We start from the raw sequence: 24990 nt of genomic DNA, 5'->3' as shown, positions 1-24990 counted from the left end.
TGATGTCCAGGCACATTTTTAAAAAGAGGTTTATTGAGATTCAATTTACAACATACAATTATCCATTTAAATGTATAACTCATTTTTTTAGTATATTCTTGGTATTATACAACCATTACCACAATCTAATTTTGGTGCTCTGTTTATAGAAGCACATATGTTAAAAGTTATTATGTCTTCATAGGCACCTGGGGTGGGGAACTCACTTGATTAAGCATCTGACTTGATTTCAGCTCAGGTCATGGTCTCAGGGTTAGGAGATGGAGCCCAATGCAGAGTGTGGAGCCTGCTTAAGACTTTCTCTCTCTCCGTATTCTCCTGCCCCATTCTTCTCCTAAGAAAATTATTATGTCTCCATGATGAATTAACACTTTTATGATTATAAGATCTCCTTCTCTGTTGACATTCACATTTTTTCCTAAAGTCATTTTTGTCTAACAGTAGTAGAGAGACTCCAACTTGTTTTGACTGTTGCTTGCCTGGTTTATATTTTTTCACCATTTTACTTGCAACCAACTTTTTTTAAAAAATAAAGTCAATTTCTTATAGATAGCATATATGTATGTTACATATACAACTGTAATATGTTTTTTAAAAATTAAAAATCGGACAACTTAGTCATTTACATTTAATACCGCTGTTGATAAACTGGCATTCAAGTCTGCATTTGGTTTTTGCTTTCTATATACCTGAGGTCTGTTTTTACCTCTATTACTGCCTTCTTATAACTTAAATAGATATTTTCTAGTATATCATTTAATTCCCTTGTCATTTATTTTACAATTTATTTTTACTTTCTTAGTTGCCCTGGGTATTGTAATTATTATATTAATTTCTAATAGTCTAGTTCAAGTCATTACCAGTTAGATGTCAATAATATACAAAAGTGCTTCTTCTGTACAGTTTCCTTCTCCCATTCTTTTCCATTATTGTTGCAAATTATAACTATACATTTTGTATCCATCAATTTAGATTTGTAATTATTATTTATGTGGTTAATCTTTAAATCATATGGGAAAAATAGTGTTGTCAGCAACAACAAAGTTTATAGTTTTTTTTTTTTTTTAATGTGGTTACCTTTGCCAATCCTCTTCATTCCCTTATATGAGCTACTATTTAGTCTTCTTTCATTTCATCCTGAAAAACTCCCATTAGTATTTCTTATAGGGCAGGTCTGCTAGAAAAAACTCAGTTTTTGTATTTATGGAAATGTCTTAATTTTTAACACCTTTTAGAATAGTTTTGCTGTATATAGAATTCCTGGTTGACAGGTTTTATTTTTTTTCTTTCAATACTTTAAATATACTATTTCACTCTCTTTTTGTCTCCATGCTTTCTGGTAGTATGTCAGCTATGAATCTTACTGAGGACTTCTTGTACCTAAATTCTTTCTCTCTTACTACTTCCAAGAGACTCTATCTTTGGATTTCTATTGTTTGATTATAATCATCCAGGTATGAATCTGAATTTATTATACTTAGAGTTCATTAAGCTTCTTGGTTGTGGAGATTAATTCTTTTTATGAACTTTAGGTAACTCTAAACATAATTTACCTAGATAGTGTTTTCTCTTTTCCCCTCCTCTAGTTGCTTGATTCTATCATATGTTGGTATGCTTGATGGTGTCCCACATATCTCTTTGGGTTTGTATGTATATGTATGTATGTGTGTACATATGTATGTATTTTCTATTAATTAGACTGGATAATCTCAATTCACCTTTACTCAAATTTGCTGCTTCTTTCTTCTATCTGTTTTAATATGTTGTTGGACCCCTCAACTAAATTTTTCACTTCATGTATTGTCATTTTCAAATCCAGAATTCGGTTCCCTTTTATAATTCTCTTTATTGCTTAGTGAAATCTTATTCTAATTATTTTCTTTATTTCTTTAGACATGGTTTCATTGAGTTATCTGAACATATTTTCAGTAGATGATTTAAACTATTTGTGCAGTAAATCCAATATTTGATTTTCTTCAGGGACTGTCTCAGTTGATTGATTTTTGTTATACTTTTAAATTTCTTTTCATGTCCTGAAATTTTGTTGTTATTTAAGAGTGAAATTTCAAATAATATAACATGACAACTTTGGAAATAATATTCTCGGGCAGCCTGGGTGGCTCAGCGATTTAGTGCTGCCTTCAGCCCAGGGTGTGATTCTGGAGACCTAGGATCGAGTCCCATGTCAGGCTCCCTGCATGGAGCCTGCTTCTCCCTCTGCCTGTGTCTCTGCCTCTCTCTCTATCTGTGTCTCTCATGAATAAATAAATAAAATCTTTAAAAATAATAATAATATTCTCTTCCCTTCCCAGAGTTTGTTGTGTTGCTGCTTGTTATAGTTGTTGGTATTTATCTAATGATTTCCTTAACTAATTCTGTATAGTCTGTATTTGTGTGTGTGTGTAGTCACTAAAGTGTCTACTTGGTTAGATTGGACAGAAATATCCTTACACGACTAAAGCCAGTATATCTCTGTGTCTTTTCCAGGAGGGGTATACTTTGGGGGGTATACTTTTAACATCTGCACGTCTAAATCTTGTCTTAACTTTCACATCCTATATATGCAGAGCTTCAAGATCATCCAGAGGTGAGAAATTAAGGAATTTTCATGTTCTTGGACATATGTATGAGTCTACATGTGCATTCTACACTTCCAGGCATTTGTTGGAGTTTTTCAATGCCTTACATACATCTCAGACCTTAGCTTTTCTTTGTTGGTTGGATTTTTGTTTAGTCAATTGTTTACCTTGACTATTAGCCATTATTTCATTTAGCCATACCTAAAACTTTTAACAGTGAATATTTCAACAAATGTCACTGTCCCTCAGGAAAATGCTTTTAACATTGGATGACAAACAAAAATAAAGCTTTTCAAGTCAGATCTTCCAGAAAACCACTAGACAGATCAAAAAGCAAGACAGAAGGAAACAAGAAAGGAAAAGACAAGAAAAGACAAGACAAGACAAGAAAAGAAAAGAAAAAGAATTCTGTGAAAATAAAGTTCCTTCTGCTCCTTGTTGTACTAGGAATAAAGGTTGTAATTTCCAAGGTTACCACAGAGCTCGGAATGTGTAATAGGAATGGTGTACTTTAAAATGCTAGCAAGATGCAACTTCTTTTCTTATCCTACTTGGGTTGCTGTAAGTCTTTGGTTGACTTTCCAGAACTCTTGAAAATGTTTCTTTTAATCAGTTTTTTCCATCTTTTTCATTGTTTTTATAGAAGGGCAAATTTTTCAAGGTCCTTAAGCTTCTATTTTAAAACATTTCTCTATTTTTGTATATTTAAGTGTTATAAACTTTGTTATAATTAACATATATTTATATACACATAAATATGGTCATGTATGTTAATATATATAATAATATATATGTATGTCATTATCCTCATTATTTCCTACAAGACTCTTAAAACTAGAGTAAATAATTAGATTACAAAGTCAGCAATCATACTTTGAGAAACACCACTGTATAATTATACAGTACATGTGTGTATACGTATGTAGGTCTGCTCCCAGTTCCTGGCAGAGTTTCTGAAATCTTTGGGATTTTCTAAATGATAAGAGTTCCAAGCACATCTTTTGTTCTAACACTTGTTCTGTAATTCTAATTTCTGACAGAGATCTTGGATCTCTTGGAATTTCCTGAGTGACAGCAGTTTTGTCATCATCACTTTCTCCTCCCTCTTCCTCCTCCTCCTTCTCCTTCTCCTCTTTCCCTCCCCTCCTCCTCCTCCTCCTCCTCCTCCTCCTCCTCCTCCTCCCCTCCTCCTCCTCCTCCTCCTCCTCCTCCTCCTCCTCCTCCTCCTCCTCCTCCTCCTCCTCCTCCTTCTTCTTCTTCTTCTTCTTCTTCTTCTTCTTCTTCTTCTTCTTCTTCTTCTTCTTCTTCTTCTTCTTCTTTCTTTTTCTTCACTTCTTCATTCTTTTCTCTTTTTAAAATGAGGTGATTTTTTTTAATGAGGTAGATTCCTGGATAGCTTCAGTTACCAGAAAGATCAAGCCATGGGTAGAAGTTTAGAAACTTCAACCCCACCTCCTCATCCTCTATGAAGGAGAGAGGAACAGAAGATTGAGTTAATGATTGATTATACCTGTGTGATGAAACTTCCATACAAATTCAAAAATACAGAGTTCATGGAGCTTCTGAGTTGCTGAACACATGGATGTGCTGGAAGATTGGCATGCCCAAAGGGGGCATAGAAGTTCTGTAGCCCTTTCCCATACCTTGTCCTGTGTATCTCTTTATCAGGCTGTTCATCTGTATCCTATATAATATCATGGGAAACTTGATTTACAGTTGGTCTGTCAGAAGTACTAAGGCTAGTTGGGATTTGTGATTGCCATCTGAAATAGGATGGAACTAAGCCTTTAATTTGTGAAATATAATGCTAATGCAGGGTAGATAGTATAATAACTGAATTGAATTGTAGGATATCCACTTTGTGTCAGAGAATTGGTTGATGCAGAAACAAACTGACACTAATAGTGTCAGAAGTGTTACAGGTGAGCAAAGGAAAGCAGTGAGTTTTTCCTACACAACTGCCTTAAACTAACAAGTAGGTTTGGGATTAGAAAGGAAAATGAATTCTACAATGAATATTTTCTAATTCTTCATTTTTCTTTAGACATGAAATAATTTTGTGTGGGACTCTGAACATCTAACATCTTTATCTAAAATAATGTCATTATCATTTCTTGGAGGAACTTGTGGGAGATTGGATACATCAGACACTGCATGGACTGCAATCCAGGACTCATAATACTCCAGTGATTTTGTGACCTGTTAGTAATTTCCTTGAGCTCTCATTTTCCACAGCAATATAGAAAGAATCTTTCCTTGCTCTAATGAAGTGTTAATTTTTAGAAAAATGAAATGCAGACCAAATTGTCCCCCTGGCTTGAGTTGAGCAAGAGCATAGATAGCATAGATCTATCACAGATGAACTTTGAAAGGTTAGGGGAGTTAGAATGCTGCAAATTTTATTAACAAAGCTCTGCTGGCTGCCATATGAATGCAAAAGTAGCCAGAGTGTCTTTCCTGGAGTACTTTCCTCTGGCTCTGTGTAGAACACTAACAGAGTAAGACAAGCAGAGATTACTCAGCTAATTGACTGGAGGCTGTGAATAGCTGATCAGGCCAAACAATCCTTTATGGTCTAACCAAGGCATGAATAATTGGAGGAGTCTGTGTTGAATGATGATTATCTTGTAGTTTATAGATAGATAGATAGATAGATAGATAGATAGATAGATAGATAGATAATGGTAATGTTTAGGAAACTGTCTTCCAATGACAGAAAAATAAATGTCTAGAATAATAATAAACAGCATATAATTTCAACAAAGTCAGGAATTCAAAACTTTATGCTAAGCATTGCCTTCTCCAGATTTTATTTTTTAATATGCAAGCTATTTGGGGGAATTTCATATAAAGTTCCTAATATTTCAATATAAATGAAATGGGCTGGCTAGTGGAAGAGCAGGCCTTTTGGAATTAGACTGCCCTAAATTTGTTTCCAGACCTTTAATGTCTGTGTGAAGCTGGTTGACTTGGTTATAAAACTGGTTGGTGGGTGGGTATTTGTGAGCTCTGCAGTGAAGACTTCAAGATCTAGGGTGAATGTTCCTTGTATGCAGGCACTACCCAAAGTGCTGCCCGTCACTTCTGTTCCTGTCCAGATCTATCAAAGGTCATGGAGATTTGACACTTGCTTGCCCTCACATTTTCACAATGTGAAAATTTTCACAGCCTCCATTCACTCAATCTCTTCAAGGGTGAATGAACTCAGAACTCTTTTCTAATAATGGTTATAAAATTCCAGACACCCTGTCCTGTCTGGTGGTACCCATGATGAGCTGTGGTATAGGTGAAGCTATAAAACTTAGTACAGGGGATCCCTGGGTGGCACAGTGGTTTAGTGCCTGCCTTTGGCCCAGGGCGCGATCCTGGACACCCGGGATCGAGTCCCACGTCGGGCTCCCGGTGCATGGAGCCTGCTTCTCCCTCTGCCTGTGCCTCTGCCTCTCTCTCTCTCTCTCTGTGACTATCATTAAAAAAAAAAAACTTAGTACAAACTGGATAAAATCAGGAAGTTGACCTCACAAACCCTGCTTTGCTGTATTTCCCACCTGCTGAAATGGAATGGTGTCTGGAGAACAGGGGCAGATTAAGAACTACTGAGTGGAATGATCCCAGAAGCTGAACCACAAGAGAAATCTTTTGATAGAGTGGAAGCATGATGGGTTTAAAACTTCCTAACTTTTTGGGATACCTTGGGCCACATTCTCTCTGAATAGAATTTTCTTATATATAAAATATACATATATATGTATATATATGATAATTTATTAATATTTCTTTTTTAAAAAGACTTTATTTATTTATTCATGAGAGACACACAGAGAAAGGCAGAGACATAGGCAGAGGGAGAAGGCTTCCTGCGGGAAGCTCGGTGTAGGACTAGATCTGAGGACCCTGGGATCACGCCCTGAGCCAAAGGCAGACACTCAACCACTGAACCATCCAGGTGCCCCTATGAAGATTTCTTTTTATTGAATGGTCTTAGGGTCTGTCTGATTCCTGATAAATATTAAATTGCCTGATAGTTGTGTTTTGGAGACTTTTCTCCATAATATTCTGTACTTTCTCAGCCTCCAGTTCTTCACAGAACTAGGAATCACATGTCTCTCAGCTTCTCCAGTACAAGTTCCATGTGAGTCTGGTCCACTGGCACTGAGTCATCAGCGTGTAGTGATGTGCCTGGAACACAGTAGTTCCTTGAACACTCCTGGGGCAAGGGAGTAAATGAGTGAAAATGATTGCATATGTGCCCTTTAGTTGTTATGAGATTCAGAAGCTGATCCTATATTGACTTTTTGCCTTCCCTAGCCATATCAGGTGGGTAAGAGAAAGAACTGGCAGCTTCACTCATTTTAAGTTTTTTTTAAAAAAGATTTTATTTATTTACTCATGAGAGACACAGAGAGGCAGAGACACAGGCAGAGGGAGAAACAGGCTCACTGCAGGGAGCCTGATGTGGGATTCAATCCCAGGACTCCTGGATCATGCCCTGAGCCAGAGGCAAACACTCAACTGCTGAGCCACCCAGGCGTCCCTTAATACTTTTTCTTAATATTTTGCACCCACCAAAAGCACACAGTTTTCCCCCCACAAATGCATTATGCAAACTATACCCAGTGCCTAATTTGCTCCTGTAGGTGGGGATGCGGTGGGGAAATGAACCCCTCATGTCTGGTCGATATGAGAAGCATGTTAAGATCAGGTATGGAGTTAAGCTCGAATCAGGGTTATCCTGAGTGGCCAGGAACAAGACACAAACCAGAGTGAGAGAGTCCTGAGAGGAGAGGTGGAACCAGAAAAGGAGAACTTTCAGGAGACAAGGTTGGTGTCTATTTCTGCTGTTTATATTGGCCTGGAACATTAGTGTGTGTCCACAGAGCAGGCCCAGCTGTGGCTTGATCCTTTTTTCTGTTGGCTACCATTTTCCTGCCCTGCTCTTTCCAATTTTATCTCCCCTCTTTCTAGTCAACCATGTCTTCTCCAGATTTCCTGCATTGATCCTCATCTATAGTTAGTTTATTCCAAATCCGTTTGAAAAGCCCAAGGTACAGAAAACACTTAAAACAGGATTTCTCAGCCCTGACTGTACATAAGCATTACTGCCACAGCTTTGCAAAAATATCCGTCACTGAGCCACAAGCCAGATCAACTGAATCTTTGTCCTTTATAAGTAGAGCATAAGCATCAGGGTGTTTTTTTGTTTGGGTATTTTTGTTTTATGTTGTTTTGTTTTTGGTGGTGGTGGGGTTCTTTTAGCTCACTAGGTATGTCTAATTTGCAAACTAAGCCAAGGACTCCTATCTTAGAAATCAGTATTTTATTTTATTTTATTTTATTTTATTTTATTTTATTTTATTTTATTTTGATTGGAGAACAGCTAATTTTGCCTTATCATTGCTTGGCCTTACTCTCTACTGGCTTCTGTGAATTCTATACCCATTTTGTGCTTCAGTTCCTATTAACTCCACTATCTTTTTTTTCTCTTCCTTTGAGTGTAACAAAGATCAGTGTCCTGAGAGATTGGGAATAAGATGGTACGTTACTTTTTTAACATACTGTTGAACTGAGTCTGTTAGAATTTTATTGAGGATTTTTGCATCTATGTTCATCAGGGATATTGTACTGTAGTTCTCTTTTTGAGTGGAAGCTTTGTCTGATTTTGGAATCAGGGCAATTCTGGCCTCAGAATGGATTTGGAAATTTTTCTTCCTTTCCTATTTTTTGAAATAGTTTGAGAATAGGCATGAATTCTTCATTAAATGTTTTGTAGAATTCACCTATAAAGCTATCTGGTCCTGGACTATTGATTCTTGGGAGTTTTTTTTTTTTTTTATTATTGATTCAATTGCTTTACTGGTTATCAGTCTGTTCCAATTTTTTATTTCTTCCTGTTTCAGTTTTGGTGGTTTATTTATTTTTTTAAGTTTTATTTATTTATTCATGAGAGACATGGAGAGAGAGGCAGAGACATAGACAGAGGGAGTAGCAGACTCTCTGTGAGGAGCCTGATGTGGGACTTGATCCCAGGACCCCCAGATCATGACCTGAGCCAAAAGCAGATGCTCAACCACTGAGCCACCCAGGTGCCCCAGTTTTGGTGGTTTATATGTTTCTGAGAATTTATCCATTTCTCCTACATTGTTCAGGTTGTTGGCATGTAGTTTTTTTTTATAATTTTCACTTAAAATTGTTTGTTTTCCTATGGTGTCAGTTGTTATTTCTCATTTATTTATGGTTTTATTTATTTGTGTCCTTTCTCTTTTTTTCCTTGATATATATGGCTAGAGGTTTATTAATTTTATTTATTTTTTCAAAGAACCAGTTCCTAGTTTCATGTCTGTTTGTTTTTTCAGTTTCTGTATTATTTATTTCTGCTCTAATCTTTCTTGTTTCCTCCCTTTTCATGGTTTTAGGCTTGCTTTACTGTTCTTTTTTCTAGGTGTTTTAGGTGTAAAGTTGGGTTATTTGAGATTTTTCTTGCTTCTTGAGTTGGGCCTATATTCCTATAAATTTTCCTCTTAGAACCCCATTTGGTACATTCCAGAGGATATGGATCATTGTGTTTCCATTTTCATTTATTTCCATGCATTCTCTTAAAGTTTTTATTTAAACTCCAATTAGTTAACATATAGTGTAGTATTAGTTTCAGGTGTACAATTTAGTGATTCAACACTTCGATACAACACCCAGTGCTCATCCTAATCCCCATCACCTAGTTAACCCATATCCCCACCCACCTCCCTTCTGATAACCCTTAGTTTAGAGTCTGTTTCCTGGTTTGCCTCTCCCTTTCAATCCCCATTATGTTCATTTGTTACATTTCTTAATTTATACATATAAGTGAGAGCATATTGTGTTTATCTTTCTCTGACTTATCTCACTTAATACAATACTCTCTGGCTCCATCTATGTCATTGCAAATGGCAAGATTTCATTCTTTTTTATGGCTGAGTAATATTCTGATATATATATATCACTTCTTTTATATATATATATATATCACTTCTTATATATATATATCACTTCTTTTTTTAAAATATTTTATTTATTTATTCATGAGACACACACACACACACACAGAGGCAGAGACACAGACAGAGGGAGTAGCAGGCTCCCCTCAGGGCCCAATGTGGGACTTTGCTTGCCTTCTAGGAGCAGCACAGGGAAGTTTGGACTCTATTTCAGCTCCAAACTGTAGGGACCTGGTGTGGTGGGAATCTGCACTGATCTTTTGGGAGAGAGTCTTGCCATCCTGAGGTTGATGCAGGTTTGACTGAGAAGGGCTCAGAGGTGTGGTATTTGGACAAAACATGCTAACAACCAGGGTCTGAATTAGCTGCCCCTCAGTAGATGTCTCTGAACCTATGCTAAAGGGCAGGTAAGGGAAATGGAGCTCATTGGCTCTTTTGTCCCAAGAGAGACCTCTCTGCAAGTGACACCTCACATAGATGAACTCCAGGAAGAGTGAATAATGGTGCCCTGTGCACCTTAGGTGATCATAAGATGGTATCATCTGCCCTGGGATTGCTGGCCCATCTTGTCTCCAGGAGTAAGGCAATGACCTCAGAGCTCTATCCCAGCCAAGCCCACCAACCTCTAAAATTCTATTCTTTCAACACCACTGATTGCAAACACTGATAAAAATCAGCTCCTCTTGTTTCCCCAGCCAATGGCTTTAGGGAAGTGTTCTCTTGGTGTGTATCCCTGTGCACTCCACTCTCTCTTGCCCTTCTTGACCAGGGCTCCCTGCCTTCACAGCACCCATGATCCATTTCTCCCCAAAACCATGTCTCCACAATCTCTACCTTCCTCAATGTGGTTTCTTCTCTCCCTGCAGTTGTGCAGTTTGTTCTATCAGTCCTCAGATTGATTTGATGCGTATTCAGAATGACTTGATAGTTAACTAGCTGTGTATGAGTGATTAAGTAAACCTACTATGCCACCATTTTAGCTTTCCCCCTCTTTCCATGTATTTTTATTTCTTCTTTTATTTCCTGGTTGATCCATTCATTGTTTAGTGGCATATTATTTAACATCCATGTATTTGTGTTCTTCACATATTTTCTTTTGTGGTTGACTTCTAGTTTAGTAACAATGTGGTCAGAATATATGCATGGCATAACTTTGATCTTGATTTTGCTGAAGCTTGTTTTGTGGGCTAATATGTGAACTATTCTAGAGATGTCCCATGAACACTTTAAAATAATGTGTGAACTGCTTTAGGATGAAATGTTCTGAAATATATTTGTTAAGTCCATTGGTTCAGTGCATCATTTAAAGCCATTCTTTCCTTGTTGATTTTCTGTTTAAATGATCTATCTGTTCACTGATACAAGTGGGGTGTTAAAGTTCCCTCCCTATTATTATTGTGTTTGTATCATTTAGTTCCCTTAAGTTTGATATTAACTATTTTATATATTTGGGTGCTTCTATGTTGGATGCATACATATTTACAATTGTTATATCTTCTGGTTGGATTGTCCCCTTTATTATTACCTAGTGTTCTTCTTTGTCTCTTATTACACTCTTTGTTTTAAAGTCTAATTTTGTTCAATATAAGCATTGCTACTTCACCTTTCTTTTGACATTCATTTGCATGATAGATGTTTCACCACTCCTTCACTTTTAATCTACAGGTGTCTTTAGGTCTGAAATAAGTCTCCTATAGGCAGCATATTGATGGATCTTATTTTTTTTATACATTCAGTCACCCTATGTCTTTTGATTTCAATATTTAGTTCATTTACATTCAAAGTAATTATTGATAAATCTATGTTGCATTTTATTATTTGTTTTATAGTTGTTTCTGAAGATTTTCTCTGATCCTTTCTTGTCATTCTTTCATGTTTTGCTGATCTTCTTTAGTGATACATTTGGATTTCTTTCTTTTCATTCTTTTCATGTTTTCTGGTGGTTTTTTATATATAGTTACCATTAGGTTTTTAGGTAACATCTTCTGCATAAAGCAGTCTATATCAAGTTGGTGGTTGTTTAAGTTTGAACCCATTCTTTACACCTCTCCTTCCCACATTTTAGATATATGTTATTATATTTTGCATTCTTTTATTTTGTGAATTAATTGATTGATATTTTGTGGAAATATCCATTTCTACTGCTTTTGTGTTTCCTAATTTTAAACTGTCACTTTTGTTCTCTCCTTTCCACTCAGAAGAGTCCCTTTTAAAATTTCTTGCAGAGATGGTTTAGGGGTGGTAAACTCCTTTAGTTTTTGCTTGTCTGGAAATTCTTTATCTCTCCTTCTATTCTGAATGTTAGCTTTGCTGGATAGAATATTCTTGGTTTCAGATTTTTTCCCATTCAGCACTTTAGGTATATCATGTCAATCCCTTTTGACTTGGAAAATTTTCACTTAAAAGTCTCCTGCTAGCCTTATGGGTTTCCCCCTGTAAGTTACATATCTCTTTTTTTCTTGCTGCTTTTAACTTTTTTTCTTTATCACTATATTTTACCTATTTAATTACAATATCTCTGTGTGTATCTGCTTTTTTATTTTGATGGGAGTTCTCTGTGCCTCCTGGATCTAGATATCTCTTAACTTCCCCAGATTAGGGAAGTTTTCAGCTATTGTATCTTCAGATAAATTTTCTACTCCCTTTTCTCTGTCTTCTTTTGGGACTCCTATCATATGAATGCTATTACATTTGTGGAGTTATTGAGCTTCTTATATCCATTCTCATTTGTGTAATTCTTTTCTCTCTCTTTTGTTCAGCTTAATTACTCTTCATTACTCTGTCTTATAGGTCATTAATTCATTCCTCTGCTTCTTCCAGCCTGCTGTTCACTTCACCATGTGTGTTTCTCATTTCATTTATTGTATCCTTTATCTCTGCTATGTAATTTCTTATCTCTGTTTTAGGGCTCTCAATCATATCTTCCTTCTTCTCAAGTCCAGTGATTATTCTTATGATTACTACATAACATTCTGTTTAGTCATGTTATTTATATCTATTTTGCTTAAATTTATGGCTATGAACTTGTCCTTATTCTTTGTTTTGGGATAAATTTCTCTGTCTTCTCATTTGTGTAAATCTCTTGCCTGTTTTTCTGTGTTAGAAAAGTCAGCTACATCTTATTTTTTTTGAGGGTCAGGGCTTTAGGAAAAAGATGTCCTGTAGTGCCTTCTTGTGTGGTGTTCCCTGTCTCCCAGAGCTTGCACTTCCGGAAGTGTTTCCAATGTGTGCTGCATATGCTGTGCTGTTTTTTCCTGGCCTATTTATCCTTCAGACCAGTCATCTACAGAGACTGTCTTTCTCTACTGTGAGCAGTGTTTGGTCTCGGCCTAAATGCAGTGCATTTTATCTAGATGTGCTCTGGTGTGTTTGTGAAATGAGACCTATCACAACTGCTGCTAGAACCAAGATTCTGCAAAACTCCTATGTTGGGAAACCCAGTGTGAACAGGGGTTTGGGCCAAGCTTCTTAGGAAGGGGGCTTGCCATACTGGGACTCAGGCAAGGGTTACTGGAAGGGGTAGTTCCAGCAGAGCATGGGGAAGGTGGGAATTGGTGTAAGCAAGTCAAGTAGCAACTGTCTGAGCTATGCTGGTTCCCACAGCTGCCCTTCGTTTATGCTGAGGGGTGAAGGAGGGAAATAGTGCTAGCCAGTTCCTTCTCCATGAGTGCTGTCTCTCTGGGATGTGCTCAGAGATAAGCAGCTAACCTCATACTGTATGCCCCAGTTGCTCTTCAGATTCCTGTTTCCATGTGGTGTGTCTTTAGATTGTTTGCCTGCCTTCTCTCTAAGAACAGCCCAGTGTCCTCTGGGATCTATCCCAGCAAAGCCCTCTGAACTGTAAAATTTCAGACCTTAAGTTTCTGTGGTTGCCACAAGTCAGGAAACTCCACCTCTCTTGTTTTACACGCTAATTGCTATGGGGATTTGTGTTCCTGTGCTCCCTTGTGTGTTAGTCTGTTTCTTCCTTTTCTCAGTAATTTCAACTCTTTCCTAGCTGCAGCAGCCACAATCTGTTTCTTCCCTAAACCACGTCTCTGTACTTCCTACCCTCTTTGATGTGGCCTCTCCTCTGTCTTTAGTAGTGGAGTTGGTTCTGCCAGTCTTCAGGTCAATTTCTGTGGTATTTATGATTATTTGATAGTTATCTAATTGTAGTCCTGGGATGAGGCAAGCCAAGGGTCTTTCTACTCTGCCACCATCTTCCAACTCCCCTATTTTGAAAATATTTTAAAATCTCTTTTTTACATTATGTCATTTCATTATTCTATTTTCAAGCTTTTTTTTTGGGGGGGGGGGGTTCACCTATTATCTACATTCTGCAGTTAAATCCACAATGATTTTTTTGGCATACTCTATATTATTCAGTTTGGGGATTATCATTTGGTTAATTTCTAAATTTTCCTTATGCCTACTGAGACATCAGTAGCATTCATGCATTGTGGGGCTAATATTCATTAATTATTTTTTTCCGAGACTTAATCATAATTTTCTGGTTTATTTCTTTGTTTTGTTGGTTAGTTTCTGTGTTTTAACTTAAAATATTTTTAATAAAATGTAAAGAGCCTATGTCAAGAAAATAATAGAACTTCACTAATGTATATATGTGAAGAAATCTTTATGGAAGGTAGTATTCAATATTACATACATTACAGTTTTCACTTCCAGAAGTGTTTCCAATGTGTGCTGCATATGCTGTGCTTTTTGCTCAGGGCACAATCCTGGGGTCTGGGGTTGAGTCTTTCATCAGGCTCCTTGTGGGGAGTCTGCTTCGTCCTCTGCCTATGTCTCTGCTGCCTCTCTCTGTGTGTCTCTCATGAATGAATGAATAAAAACTTTATATATATATATATATATATATATATATATATATATATATATACACACACCCAGAAAAGAAAGTGTTGGATCATATGGTAGGTCTATTTTTAAATTTCTGAGGAACCTCCATAACATTTTTCATAGTGGTTGTACCAATTTACATTCCCACCAACAGTGCACAATGGTTCCCTTTTACAATCTCACCAACTCTTTTTCTTTCTTTCTTTCTTTCTTTCTTTCTTTCTTTCTTTCTTTCTTTCTTTCTTTCTTTCTTTTCTTTCTTTCTTTCTTTCTTTCTTTCTTTCTTTCTTTCTTTCTTCTTTCTTTCTTTTCTTTCTTTTTCTTTTCCTTCCTTCCTTCCTTCCTTCCTTCCTTCCTTCCTTCCTTCCTTCCTTCCTTCTTTCTTTCTTTCCATTCTGTCAAATGTGAATTGATGTCTTATTGTGGTTTTGATTTGCATTTCCATGAGGATTAGTGATACTGAGTATCTTTTTGTGTTCTGTTGGCCATTTGTATGTCTTCATTGAAAAATTGTCTATTCAGGTTCTCTGACCATTTTTTAATCAGATTGGTTTTTTTCTGGAATTGTATGAATTTTTTTATATATTTAGGATATTAACCCTTTATCAAATATATCATTGCAATCTTCTCCCATTCAGTATGTTGCCTTTTCATTTTTCTGATGGCTTTCTTAGTTGCGAAAAAACTTTTTATTTTGATGTAGTCCCAATAGTTTGTTTTTCCCTCACCTAAGGAGAAATACTTGAAAAAAAATACTGGTAAGCCTGATGTCAAAGAGTTCACTGCCTCTTTTTTTTTTTTTTTTTTCTTTTAGGAGTTTAGGGTTTTAAGTCCTACATTGAGATTGTTAATACATTTTGAGTTTATTTTTGTATATGGTGTAGTGAAGTCATCCACTTTCATTGTTTCTTAGTGTTGCTGTCAAGTTTTCCTGGCACCGTTTATTGAAAGGACTGCATTGTATATTCTTGCTTCTTTTGTTGTACATTCATTAACCATATAAAATTGGGTTTATTTCTGAGTTCTCCATTTTTTTCCATTGGTCTATACATCTCTTTTTGTAGCAGTAGCACATTGTTTTGATTATTATAGCACTGTAATATGGTATGAAATCTGGGAGCCTGATACCTCCAGCTTTGCTCTATTTCACAAGTTAATTTGGTTATTCTGGATCTTTTCTATTTCCATAAAAATTTTAGAAATATTTGTTCTAGTTATGTGAAAAATGCTATTAGCAACTTAGTAGTGATTGAATTTAATCTGTTTTGGATAACATGGACATTTTAACACTTTTATTTGTTTCAATCCCTAAGCATATCTTTTCACATATTTGTACCATCTTCAATTTCTTTCAACAATGAAAATAGTTTCTAGAGTATAGATATTTACCTTACTTGGTTAAATCTATTCCTAGGGATTTTATTTGTTTTAATGGAATTTTAAATAAGATTTTAAAAAATTTCTCCTTGTGGTATTTTGTTGTTAGTGTAGAAATACATGGATTTCCTTATATTAATTTTGTATCCTATAATTTTACTGAAATACATATTAGTTCTAATTTTTTGATAGATTATTTAGGATTATTTATATATCATATTATCTGAAAATAGTGAAAGTTTTCCTTATTTCTTACCAATTTAGGTGACATTTAATTTTTCTTGTCTGATTAGTATGTCTACAACTTCCAATACTATGTTAATACAAGTGGTGAGAGTGTTATTGACTTGTTATTGATCTTAAAGGAAAAGTTTTGGCCTTTCACCTTTCAGTATGCTGTTAGATGTGAGTTTGTCATATATGAACTTTATTATGTTGAGGTTATGTCCCTCTTTCCTCACATTGCTGAGATTTTATTATGAATGTATATTGAATTTTATCAAATTATTTTTCTGTATCTATTAAGATGATCATAACTTGTATTCTCATTTTGTAATGTGTTATATCACATTTGTTGATTTATGGATATTAAACAATCCCTGCATCCATGGAATAAAGGCCACTCTTTTGTTATGTATTTTCTGTTTTGGTGATCCATTCATTGATGTAAATGGTGTGTTAACATCCCCTATTGTTATTGTATAATTGTCAGTTTCTCCTTTTATATCTGATAATAAATGCTTTATGTCGCTAGATGCTCCTGTGTTGGGTGCATAGATATTTATAATTGTTATATACTTTGTTAGGGATTGATCTCTTTATCATTATGTAATCTTTATCTCTTACTATACTCTTTGTTTTAAAGTGCATTTTGTATCATGTAAATATTGCTACCCAGTTTTCACTTTAATTTTCATGGATTTTGTTTTAATCTTTCACATTCAGTCAATGTGTGTCTTTAGATTGTTTGTTTGTTTTGTTTGTTTGTTTTCTACATCCAGTCACCTTATGTCTTTTGATTGGAAAATTTAGTCCATTTATATTAAAGTAATTATTTACAGGTATGTAATTATTGCCGTTTCATTAATTGTTTCCTGATTATTTTTAAAATCTCTGTTCCTTTCTTCTTCTCTCTCTCTCTATCCTTTCATTCTGATGGTTTTCTTTAGTATTATGTTTGGATATTTTTCTCTATATTTTTTGTGTACCTATTGTATGTTTTATTTTGTGCTTCCCATGAGGTTAATTTATAATACACTATGCATATAGCAGTCTATATTAAGTTGCTAGCCATTCAAATTTGAACACATTTTAAAATTCCTAAATTTTTAGTCTCCCATTCACATTATTTATTATAGTTACATCTTCTCATTTTATTAGTTTCTTAGCTAATTATTATAGATATGATTGATTTTACCACTTTCATCTTTAACCTTCATACTAGCTTAATAAGTGACTGGTCTACTATATTACAGTTTACTTTTACTGATGAGATTTGTTCTTTCATAATTTTCTTACTTCTAGTTATGACCTTTTCTTTTCAGCTTAAAGAAGTTCCTTTAACATTTCTTGTAAGGTCAATTTAGTAATGATTAACACCTTTATTATTATTTTTTTATTTTTCTGGTAAGCTATATCTCATTCAATTTTGAATGATTAACTTTGCTGGGTATAATATTGGTTGTAGGATCTTTCTTTTCAGCATGTTGGTAGTGCTGCTATCTTCTGGCTTACACAGTTTCTGCTGAAAAATAAACTGATATCCCTATGGAGTTTTCACCCCATAGTTTTTCTTACAGATACCTGACTCTCTCCCTCCTCTTTCTCCCCAGTGCCCACTAGATCTTGGGACCATCATCAGTATGCAGCCCATGCCACTGTGGCCATGTTTGTGCAAAAAACAAGATTAGACCCTTGCAGCTGACCTCCATCACTGCAAGTGCACCCCTGCATCTATATATCTTCATGCTACCAATCTCTACCTGCTTCGTGCATGCCCATAATGAGATCCTAAAGCTAGGAAAGTGCATGCTGAAAGCCAAGGTTCTCAGACCTACTTGTGGGCCTAGATCTGGCCTTATCTTCTATTATTAGTATGCATTGATGAGCTCTCTTACAAATAGTCTTTCTAACTCTGCACCTGAACATTTTCCACCTTACTTCCTTTGATGGTGTTTAAAGCTGTGTATATGACTGTGGTGATATCATGCAGCCACAGAAGTACAGACTGATGTTTAAAGTCCCAACAACTGCCATAAGTAGAATCCTAGAAGTAGAGAGAAAGAAGGACAAAATGTGTATTAAATCAAATAATGGCCGAGAACTTCCCAAAATGTTGGGAAGAGATTTGGAGATACATGTTGAAGAAGCTAATTGAATGCCTAAAATTTCAAACTTCTCTAAGATACATAATAAAATCAGTGAAATCTGCAGTGGGTCTGGGATGGCTGTATTGAACTTTGGTTCCTTCAGTAGGCTTCTCTGCAGAGTAGTTCCCTGGTAACTGTAGTTACTCCCACTGTGCAGCTGAAAATGATAGCTTCTGCTCTTTTATTGTTCTTTGCTCTCTATACACCTCAGCTTTGGGTGTTTAGGTGAGATGAAACCAAAGCAATACCTTTATATGGTGCCCCAAAAGGATGAGGAAACTAGTTGCTCACCCAATTCCCTTTTCTGGTGAGAAGAACTCTTTCTAATTGGGGATTCCCTCTTCATACTGAGCAAAGTTGGCCTGGAATAGGGAGTAATGCAGACAAAATGAGGTTGTCATTCCCTTTTTTGTGTGTGCAGTTATTCTCAGATATTTTTTTGTTTCTTTCACTGTGTTGCTAAAATTTGTGAAGTGGACTCCTGAATATTTACAAGCTGAATATTCATGGATAGTTGTCTTATTGCTAATCTTTGTCAGAGGATGGAGGCTGTGACCTCTGATGCTGCAATTTTGGCAATGATACATCCTATTCATCCCTAAACAAATTCTTGGGCTGCTTCCACATTTTAAGTATTATGAATAATGCTGCTGTGAACAGGGAGGTACCAATATCTCATTAAGACCCCGTTTTCAGTTTTTTTGAATACATATCCACGAATATGTACCCATATATCCATATCACATGGTAATTCCATTTTTTTAAAAAATTTTTATTGGAGTACAATTTGCCAATATGTAGCATAACACCCAGGGCTCATCCTGCCAAATGTCCCCCCATTGCCCATCACCCAGTCACCCCAACCCCCCACCCACCTCCCCTTCCACTACCCCTTGTTCATTTCCCAGAGTTAGGTGTTTCTCATGTTTTGTCACCCTCATTGATATTTTCACTCATTTTCTCTCCTTTCCCTTTATTCCCTTTCACTAATTTTTATATTGCACTGTTGGTGAGAATGTGAACTGGTGCAGCCACTCTGGAAAACTGTGTGGAGGTTCCTCAAAGAGTTAAAAATAGACCTGCCCTACGACCCAGCAATTGCACTGTTGGGGATTTACCCCAAAGATTCAGATGCAGTGAAACGCCGGGACACCTGCACCCCGATGTTTCTAACAGCAATGGCCACAATAGCCAAACTGTGGAAGGAGCCTCGGTGTCCATCGAAAGATGAGTGGATAAAGAAGATGTGGTTTATGTATACAATGGAATATTCCTCAGCCATTAGAAACGGCAAATACCCACCATTTGCTTCGACGCGGATGGAACTGGAGGTTATTATGCTGAGTGAAATAAGTCAATTGGAAAAGGACAAACTATATGGTAATTCCATTTTTAATTTTTTGAGAACCATACTGTTTTCTATAGCAGCTGTACCATTTTACACTCCCACCAACAGTGCACATGTTCCAATTTCCTCACATCTTCATCAAGAAGTGTTTTTTTGCTGTAATTGTTTTCATATTAACCATCCTAACAGTATGAAGTAAATTATATTGCAATTTTGATTTGTATTTCGCTAATAATTAATCATATGGAGCATCTTTTCACGTGGTTATTGACTATTTGTATATCTTCTTTGGAGAAATTTCTATGCAAGTCCATCTATTTTTGAATTTAAATGTTTAAAATATTTTGTAGTTGACTTTTAAGACTTCTTCATGTATTCTGAATTTTGATCTCTTATCAGATATATGGTTTATGAATATTTTCTCCCATCCTATGCATCATCTTTTTACTCTGTTGATAGGGATTTTTGATGCAAATATTTTAAAACTTACATAAAGTCCAATGTGTCCATTTTATCTTTTGTTATCTTTTGTTGTCTGTGCATATCATTATCAGTAAATTATTGCCAAATCTAATATCATGAAGATTTTTTAAAAAGATTTTATTTATTTATTCATAGAGACACAGAGAGAGAGAGGGGCAGAGGCACAGGCAGAAGGAGAAGCAGGCTCCATGCAGGAAGCCTGACGTGGGACTCGATCCAGGGTCCCCAGGATCAAACCCCAGGCTGCAGGTGGCGCTAAACCGCTGCACCACTGGGGCTGCCCTTATCATGAAGATTTTGATTTTTGTTATCTCCTAACAGTTTTCTGGTTTTAAGTCTAACATTTAAGATCTTGACATATTTTTATTTAATTTCTTATGTAACATTAGGTAGTAGTCCAGTATCATTCTTTTACACGTGGATATAGATTCTCAGCACCGTTTGTTGAGAAGCCTGTCCTTTTAATTGAATTGTCTTGGTGACCTTGTCAAAAATCACTTGACCATACAGACAGGTGTTTATTTCTGCACTCTCTATTCAATTCCATTATCTATATGTCTGTCTTTATGCTAGTCCACACTATTTTTATTACAGTAGCTTTGCAATAAGTTTTGAAAAAAGGAAGTATGAATTCTTTAGGTTTTCTTTTTCAAGATTGTTTTGACTATTTGGAATGATGATATTCCCCATGAATTTTAAGATGAGTTTTCCTATTTCTGTAAATCAAATCGTTGATAAATTAATAATTATTGCATTAAATCTGTAGATCATTTTGTGTATATTGAGATATTAATATTAAGTCTTTCAATCTGTGAACATGAGATGTTTTCCCATTTATTTATGTCTTCTTTAATTTCTTCCTACAGTGTTTTCTAGTTTTCATTGTGCAAGACTTTCATCTCCTTGGCTAAGTCCTTAAGTATCTTACTCATTTTGTGGCTATTATAAATGAAATTGTTTTATTAATTTCACTTTGAGATTGTTCATTGTTAGTGTGAAGAAATTAAACAGATTTTCACGTGTTGATTTTTTTTAATAATAAATTTATTTTTTTATTGGTGTTCAATTTGCCAACATACAGAATAACACCCAGTGCTCATCCCGTCAAGTGTCACGTGTTGATTTTGTATTAAGCTACATTGATGAACTAACTTATCAGTTATAAAGGTTTTTGTGTGATAATTTTATGGTTTTCTATTATAAATTATATTATCTGTGAACAGAAATAATGTTAGTTCTTCCTTTCCTATTTGGATGCCTTTCTATTACTTTTCTTACCTGCTGTCTATGGCTAGGACTTCCAGTATGATATTAAATAAAAAAGGTGAATTTGAGCATATTTGATTTTTTTTTTTAGAAGAAAAGTTTTCAGTCTTTCACTGTTGAGGATGATGTTCACTGTGGAGTTTTCATATATGGATTTTAGTTTACTTCTACTCCTAGTTTGTTGAGTGTTTCGATTATGAAAGGGTGTTGAATTTTGTTAAAGGCTTTTTCTGCATCAATTGAGGTGATCATGTATTTTTAAACTTCAATTTGTGTATATTATGTTTTACAGTGATCAATTTTCCCATGTTGTGACATCTCTGAATTGCAGAAATTAATCCCACTTTCTTAAGATGTATAATCTTTTTAATATGCTGCTGAATTCAGTTTGCTGAATTCAGAATTTTTTTTGAGGACTTGTGAATTAATGTTTATGAGGAATATTGTTCTCTAGTTTCTGTTTCCTGTTGTGTCTTCCTGGTTTCAATATCAGTGTAATACTGGCCTCTGAATGAGTCAGAGCGTTCTCTCCTATACTTCTTTAAGGAAAAAGTTTTCAAATGCATTTGTGTTAGCCCAATGTGTTAGCTCTTTACATGTTTGGTAGAATTTACAGTGAAGCCATTGTTTCCAAAACTTTTTGTTAGGAAACTTTTCATCACTGACTCAGTCTGCACTATTTTTGTAGAACCTCTCTATAGAATTTCTCTTTTTGACCTGAAAATCTTGCTTCAAATATTTTTATTTTATATTATTAACTGTGTAAATGTTTATAAATGGTGCATCATCTTGCTCTATTGAAACTTGTTTATACCTTACTTTCTCTCATTTATTTTTTAATTTAAAGTCTATGTTATCTGATATTAGTATAGCCACCGTGCTGTTTTGGTTATATTTGCATGAAATATCTTTTTCTTTCTTTAACAGTCACCCTAATTTTCTCTGGATTTAAAGTTAGTCTTTTTTAGATGGCATATTTTATACAGCAGTTGGATCAAGTGTTTATTTGTTCTGCAGTTTCTGTCTTTTTATTGGATAGCTTAATTAATTTAAGGTTAAACTGATTACTGATAAGGAGGGACTTCTGTCATTTTGCTATTTGCTTTCTATATTTCTTATAGCTTTTTCTCCCTCACGTTTTGCATAACTGTCTTTTTTTGTGTTTAGTTGATTTCCTTTTTTAAATGAAACAAACTATTCTCATTTATTTTTGCATATATTATTTAGTTATCTTCTATGTAGTTACCATGGGGCTTATATTTAACATTCTAAAGTTATAGCATTCTATTTTGAATTTTTAGCAGATTGACTTCAATAACATAAAAAAGCTCTGCTCTTTTAACAGCTCTATTCAATCCCTTTAGTTGTTGATGTCACAAAATTACATAAATTGTGTTTCCCTAAGCATAAACTAATAATTTACTAAATGCACTGATCTCTTAAATAAAGTAGAAAATAAAATGTGTAGTTCCAAAAATACTAGCTTTTACACTAATATATATTATTAAAATGTTATTTTAAAATTTTATTTGTGTTTTTATATTTAATGTAGTTTTAATGAGCATAAGGATAGTCCCATGTGCTTCTACACATGTTTACAAACACTTATATTTTAATGAAAGAAGATGTTACTTAAATGGGATCATACAGTGTCATTTCAATGAGTTAAGCATATGGAAATTTCCATATGCTTCCACATATTACTTTACAAACACTTGCAACTTTTTAAAAATTTGTTTTTGTTTTAATTCCAGTTAGTTAACATATAGTGTTATGTTAGTTTCAGGTGTATAATATATTGATATATTGATGCAACAATTCCATACATCATCCAGTGTTCATCATAAGTGCACTCCTAATCCCTGTCACCTTTTTCACGCATCCCCTCACTCACCTTCCATCTAGTAACCATCAGATTGTTCTCTATAATTAAGAATATTTTTCTTTCTTTGACTCCCTCTATATATATATTCTCCCTTTGTTTTTTTGTTATTAAATTCCACATATGAGTGAAATAACATGGCATTCATCTTTCTCTGACTTATTTCTCTTAGCATTATATTCTGTAGCTCCATTCATGTCAGTGCAAATAGCAAAATTTCATTCTTTTTTATGCTGGAGTAATATTCCATTTTTATATATACCACATTTTCTTTATCTATTCATCAATTGATGGATATTTGGGCTGCTTCCAGATGTTGGGTATTGTAAACAATGTTGCTATAAACACAGGACTGAATATTTGAATTAGTGGGGTTTTTTTTGTATTTTTTTTTGTATTCTTTGAGTAAATATCTACAAACTAGCATATTTTTTTAATGTATTAGTCTCTTCAGTGATGTGGGAAGGGTGAGTTCTATCCTGCCAGTTTTATAATTCTGCAAGTGCTCACTTCCTGTATCTGTCTAATTTTTTAGACATTTAGTGTGGAGTATAACTTTGCTGTTTATATTTTTCATGGCTTTATTGCTTCTTGATCTTAAAGAGTAGGGCACATTGGAAAGCCATGGACTCCTCTACTAGAGATTACACAATCAATGCATAAAATATTTTGTATCAATCATATTGGGACTGAGAAACAAGGAATGGATAGAGAGGCATCTTATTTCATACCAAGTCCTTGGAAAATTGAGCAAGTGATGATATAAAAGTGATAATCTCCCTCTTATGGCCCCCATCAACATTCTTAAGAAGAGGCAAAGATCTTAAAAGATCAGTAGAAAGACTTTTTTCTGTTTCTTTTTCATCATCCCAGCTCAAGATTAAGTACCCAGCTAGTTCCCAGTAAGGAGTTATGGATGTTCTGGAGCACCTCCATTTCATCTAAGGTAAAAGAAATCTTGTTTTATACCTGTAGTTACATATAAAGAATATGCCATGAGGCTTCCTTTTCATTCTAGTGGATTCATTAGGCAGAAAACACAGGTCAACCAGGACTTTATTTTTTTTTAATTTTTATTTATTTATGATAGGCACACAGTGAGAGAGAGAGAGGCAGAGACACAGGCAGAGGGAGAAGCAGGCTCCATGCACGGGTCTCCAGGATCGCGCCCTGGGCCAAAGGCAGGCGCTAAACCGCTGCGCCACCCAGGGATCCCCTCAATTAGGCCTTTTCCTAAGTACATAAAGTAATACATTGACACTGTCGGTGAATTCCCAAATGTCCTCCTCTATCTTCCTTTTCCTGTACTACTCGTCAACTCCCCTCTTCCTTCCTCTTTTTTTTTTTTTTTTATAATTGCTTACATCCCATTTCCCTTATTCTTTTCCCCAACTGGGTCAGTCAATTGCTTTTAATATAGTATGTTTACTCTGTCTTGGACTATACTAATCAATGCAAGAGATAGAGCAGATTATAATAATATTTTACTATATTTGTTTAATACTAGATTTGGAGAAATTGGAGCTCATATGCACCGTTAGTGGGAATGTAAAATGGTACAGCTGCTATGGAAAATATTATGACAGTTCCTCAAAAAACTAAATATAGAATTACCATGTGACCCAATAATTCTACTCATTGATATATATGCAAAAGAGTTGAAAACAGGGTTTTACAGAGATATTTGTACATCTGTGCTAATGGCAGAATTATTCACAATCATGAAAACATCCCAGAAGTCCACTAATGGATGGATAGATAAGCAGAATATTATATATACATACGTTGATTTTATTAAAAAGACAAGGCTGTGAATAAAAAGATTGTGAGATAATTATTGCAGATTAAATGAGATTAGAGAGACATGACCACA

The 24990-nt window shown here is 35.1% G+C and overlaps 1 long non-coding RNA gene across 2 annotated transcripts in view; it reads left to right on the top strand.

Moving 5' to 3' along the window:
• The first annotated feature begins 3068 nt into the window (after positions 1-3068).
• Positions 3069-24990, top strand: part of LOC111091051 — a 72760-nt gene continuing 50838 nt past the window's right edge. The window contains exons 1-3 of one of the 2 annotated variants that reach the window (XR_005373772.1): positions 3085-3140; positions 4624-4780; positions 23991-24063. This is a non-coding gene — a long non-coding RNA (uncharacterized LOC111091051). Of the gene's footprint in view, positions 3141-4623; positions 4781-23990; positions 24064-24990 lie in introns of both variants that reach the window. The other variant, XR_005373771.1, reaches the window with a different exon arrangement.

The sequence above is a fragment of the Canis lupus genome, chromosome 19, assembly GCF_011100685.1.
Source record: "Canis lupus familiaris isolate Mischka breed German Shepherd chromosome 19, alternate assembly UU_Cfam_GSD_1.0, whole genome shotgun sequence".
Classification (NCBI taxonomy): Eukaryota; Metazoa; Chordata; class Mammalia; order Carnivora; family Canidae; genus Canis; species Canis lupus.
This window is presented reverse-complemented; position numbering and strand designations above follow the sequence as displayed.